General features: G+C 40.5%; 1 pseudogene; it reads right to left on the bottom strand.

Annotated features, from left to right (window-relative positions):
- Positions 1-1,725: 1,725 nt before the first annotated feature.
- LOC130101410 (5S ribosomal RNA) lies at positions 1,726-1,842 on the bottom strand (annotated as a pseudogene).
- Between the last annotated feature and the right edge of the window lie 3,571 nt (positions 1,843-5,413).

The following is a 5,413-nucleotide window of genomic DNA, read 5'->3' as shown; positions in this document are numbered from 1 at the left end:
GTAATAATCCTTTCCGCTCTAGTACAGAAAGCCTCACGGAATTCCCTTGGTCGCTGAAAGTGTCATTGATTCCCTTTCAAATGCTAAAAAGCCTTCACTTGTTGTCACTGTCTTTTAAAAGCAAGTCATATTATGATTGCACATAAAGCAGTCATTACTTTCAGGTTTGCATCACAGTTTCAATACAAATGTAAGTTTCATGAAAGACAAAGATAATGATAACAGGTCAAGCACCTGCCTGACAGATACTCTATGAATAGAAAATGTACGCAATTCCAAAATAATCACAATGTAAAACTAATATTAAAATGTCCATCATGAAAAGTAAAATAAGTTTGGGTTGAATACAAATTTAAGTTAAAACAACTCAATTTTCAAAGCATATTGTTCTCATGTACTGAGGGTGTTTATCATCTTTGCTGTTTGCTCCCCCCAAAACATTGAAGCTGGCGTATTTTTTTATATTCTATTCTATTCTCACCCTTATGCTGTTCTCAACACATTGTGTTTGTGCAGGACAAGCAGTATTTGCAGGTCAGGTAATCATATTTCAGAGCGAATGAAGTGGGCAGAACAGGCAGCAGTTAGAAAATGAATTTCATGTCACTCTCAGTGCCCTATGATTCAGTAAGGTACTGTATGTTATGTGTAATTGTCTCAGCATAGTACGCCCGTCACTTTCTGTTGTTCCTCCAGCTGTCACTGAGCAACACGGAAGCTGATATTTAGAGATCCTGGCATACATGTGTATGCTGGATCGCAAAAGATGATGAATTGCTTAAATAAGCTGCTTTTGCAGAGCTTTTTCTGCAGTTCCTCATCAAAACACTAGTATATATTTTCAAAGAGGTCTTTATTTAAAGCACTATTCGAATGAGGATAGCTTTCTAAACAAGGGGGTACCCATGCAACGTCAGCAATGCTGTACATCCGAGTGAACAAGACGGAGAAAAGTTAGTTATGGAAGGACATACAAATTTGGACTTAAATCACACAGCTGATTTATTCAAAAACACTGATTCATTCAGGAACAAAACAGTGAGTTTTAAACAATTATTTTAAAAACGCTAATTCATTGAAGGGTTAGTTCAACCCCCCTCCCAATTTTTGTTTTGTTTTTTGTGTATAATTTACTCTCAAGTCATCCTAGGTGTATATGACATTATTCTTTCAGCCAAACACAATCAGAATATATCCTGGCTCTTCCAAGCTTTATAATGCGAGTGAATAGTAACTGAGATTTTGAAGCCCCAAAAATAATTATAATTATAATAATAATAATAAGTAATTACATTTATATAGCGCTTTTCTCGGCACTCAAAGCGCTTTACAGAAGGGGGAATCTCCTCAACCACCACCAGTGTGCAGCATCCACCTGGATGATGCGACGGCAGCCATATTGCGCCAGAACGCCCACCACACACCAGCTTACTGGTGGAGAGGAGACAGTGACGAAGCCAATTGGTATATATATGGGGATTATTAGGAGGCCATGATGGACAGAGGCCACTGGGCAAATTTGGCCAGGACACCGGGGTTACACCCCTACTCTTTCGAAAGACATCCCGGGATTTTTTGTGACCACAGAGAGTCAGGACCTCGGTTTAACGTCTCATCCGAAGGACGGTGCTCTTTGACAGTATAGTGTCCCCGTCACTATACTGGGGCGTTAGGACCCACACAGACCATAGGGTGAGCGCCCCCTGCTGGCCTCACTAACACCTCTTCCAGCAGCAACCTGGTTTTCTCAGAAGGTCTCCCATCCAGGTACTAACCAGGCTCAGCCCTGCTTAGCTTCAGTGGGCAAACAGTCTTGGGCTACAGGGTGATATGGCTGCTGGATAAGCTGGATAAGCTATTTAAAAAAAGCACATCGACCTCATCCTTCTCGCCACAAACTGGCTTCCAGTGATGGCCGTACGCAAGTCGAGCTCCGGCGGAAGAGTGACCTGACACATGACGTATTGGTGAATGTATTTATGATTGAGTTATTTGTATCATACACTCAACCGATTAGTTAAAAAAAGCTGATTCATTCAGAGGTTCTCAATTTCTCAGAGTCCCAAAAAATAAATTTTTACTTGCTCTGCAATTTTTACAGTGGTTGTATATGCAAAAAAGGTGTTAAAATACAAAATACACCTGTTAGACATGAAAACTAGTCCTATCCGAATAGCACTTAAGAACAAACACATCGGAAATTACATTTCATTACGATGTTATAGCTAAATGTAATATTGACCTAATTTAGAACCAATTATTCAAAGATAAGACACCAATTTCAGCTTTTTTTTTTTTTTATCTTCATATTTTTGAAGAGTGCTTAGTCCTGTAGGTGTCCAACGCATTCTCACCCCAAGGCGTCACTAAAATGACAATTTTGACCATGCTTCAATATTCGACGCTTTAGGCACCCTTTAGCGTCAGTTACATGACGCGATCCTAGGGCGTCATCTTACTGACGCTTTACCTAAGCGTCAGTTAGATGACGCGGGTAGGTTTAGGTCTGGGGTAGGGTTAGGATTAGATAGCGTCATCTAACTGACGTTAAAGGTAAAGCGTCAGTAAGATGACGCCCTAGGATCGCGTCATGTAACTGACGCTAAAGGGTGCCTAAAGCGTCGAATATTGAAGCATGGTCAAAATGATTCCCAAGGCGTCAGTTTCATGACGCCTAGGGATGAGAATGGGCTGAGGTGTCTGGTAGTGTCAGTCCATCATGCAGCTTAGCTGTATAGCATGTGTCAACCACATTTCAGAGATGTGCACAAGGCAATGGCCTCCGCTGTGAAACCGAGAAAGCAAAGAAAAAGCTATCCAGGACTCAGCTGGCTGGCTGTCACCTGAGTACACCAGGTGCGAGAAGATTCTGGACCAGTGAGTGCAGGAACATTCCCCTGATGGTTTTCCTTCATTTAGCATATGATCCATCTTTAGTTGTGTAGCTAACATATGTTGACCCAGATGAACAACTGAATGGAGTAACACATATATATTCAACCAGATACACAAAGATATCATTTCTTTTAAGAAACATATTCTGGCAGTTTAATAAAAAAGACTTTTACGAATAGCATTATTTCCATCCATCCATCCATCATTAAAAAAGTTTAGGTTTTTTTTTTTTATGAAAGAAATGAATACTTTTATTCAGTATAGTCTATTTAATTTATCAAAAGTGACAGTAAATATTTCTAAATCAAATAAATGCTGTTCTTTTGAAATTTCTATTTGTCAAAGAATCCTGATGTATCAAAAATTTATCATAGGCTCCACAAAAATATTAAGCAGCACAATGTTTTCAACATTGATAATAATCGGTTATGTACATATTATAACCTGACTCCGCCAGATGGATTTGCTCCGCATATCCATCTGGATACCTTCCGTTGAAGTAGTTTTGGTAAGGGGCGAAAATACTGGTTAGCTGATTGGCCTATGTTGGTGATAGACGGGCCAAATCAACCAATCAGATCAACGAAGCATATGACGTACTAACAGAGCGTATCTTTTCCTCTGAGAAAAGCCTCCAGAGCAGTGTTTTGCTCTTCTTTCAGTGAAGAAATACTCTGTAATTCCGATAAAACTTGCTCGATAGCCACGCTGATGCTAGTTTCATCCGCTGAAGCCGACATGTTCTTTAGACTGAACTGTCGCGCTTCTCGTTGCGTCACACCTCAACCCGCCTCAAAGCCAACGCTGATTGGACGTTCGTTTGGTGAACTGCTCCCAAATTTTCTTTAACGGAAAGTATCCAGACTGATCTGCGAGTGAAACCTTGAAAGCTCGCGAGATCAGGATGGTCTCACGAGGCTATACATATTAGGCCATGAGACGGGACCCCAAATTTGGGCTACCGGTACCATTTTGAGGGATTAAATTTATTTTTGATTTTCATGAAGGTACACATCTCTAGTGTTGGAAAATGTGTGATAGCATCCGATCCATGGTAGCTTTCATTAGAAATCAACACTTATATCATCCTACCTCAAGGTAAAGTGTTCAGTGACTACAAGAGAGAAAAATGTATCCTTTTATAATTAAAAAAATGTATTAAAAAAATTTAAAATTTTTTTATTGTAAAAATGTATAGAATGTTATAAAATTTTTATAAAATTTAAAATTTATTTAAAGATAAATTCATTTATCCTTTTTCTTGACATATGTTTGAAAATCGTCCTCCGTAACCAAAAACTACCTTGAATCTAATGCTATCACACATTTATCAAATACAGGGTCATATACCTACACAAAAATCACCATGCGGTTTAATCCCTCAAAATGGTACCAATCAACCCTCTGTCTCACAGCCTATATGCTCTGATATCTCACTCAATATCCCGGAACATTCTGTTCTCAAGCCTCCTCCACAGAACTGAAGGCAACTAGCTTCTATTCCCATAATCCTCTGCACCATGTCCCCCACTAATAGACAAGGAAGAGTTGCTGATCGAGCTCTGCAGGAGATCAGTTCATCTTGCCAGCAACGCTCCGAGCCCCTTCACTACCGAGATCACCCACGGAAATGAAAGCCATGTCCAAGACAACAGCTGGGCGCTGCCGTGAAAGTAATGACACAGATACACCACCACTCTAGGCGCCAAACCCCTTGCAGACATTATGCATCCTTGCCAGCTTGCACAAATGCCAGTGCCATGATGCATGTGTCCGATGCCATGAAAGAATGACCCTGGCACCATATTATAACTATTACAATGGGTGGGTGGGCAGCTTAAGACTCCAAATGAGGAGGGCAGAGACCGACAAGTGAGCTTCTGGGAGTGTATATATACTCAATACCAATTTTTTCATCGTTTTTTTGAGGTTCTACTGCTTGCCAGACACAAGGACAAATGCTAATGTCTGAAATCTAGGCTGGCAGAGGCTCTTAGAACCAAAGGCACCCGCCGAAAACATTTAAGTCGTCTCCGACTCCACTTCTCGCGCAAGGTTTGCAGCGATGCCACATGTCGGTGTCTGCTAACGAGATTCAGACATTTTTGGCAGGCTGACTATCAGGGGTGAAACAGGGCTCTGTGAGCTGTCACAGTTCAGACGAGGGATTGGAGGAGAAGAACCCATTAGCTCTAAGACAGAACTGCTGCTGAGAAAGGAACAGTTGAGCTGAGGTGCTGGCAAACGCAGTCACAAAGATACAAATCACTGCCCTCAAATACAGAGTTAATATACAGATCAAGAGGGTATAATATACAGTTAGTCAACAGACTGGGTCAGTATCTTCCTCTGTGCCAGGCATTCTGCAACTTTGTAATGATGGATAGCTAATTTGAAAGGAAAAACTAAACTTACTACACAGCAGTGTTGGGAAAGATATACACAACTGTAGCTTTCTAAGTTACAAACTACTCATAATTTAAAATAGGTAAACTACAGTCAAGCTACTAATTATAAA

This window comes from Rhinichthys klamathensis, unplaced genomic scaffold, assembly GCF_029890125.1.
Source record: "Rhinichthys klamathensis goyatoka isolate OS25496 unplaced genomic scaffold, OSU_Roscu_1.1 h1tg000254l_1, whole genome shotgun sequence".
In the NCBI taxonomy this organism is placed as follows: Eukaryota; Metazoa; Chordata; class Actinopteri; order Cypriniformes; family Leuciscidae; genus Rhinichthys; species Rhinichthys klamathensis.
Note: the sequence above shows the minus strand (reverse complement) of the source record. Positions and strands in the feature narration are given on the sequence as shown.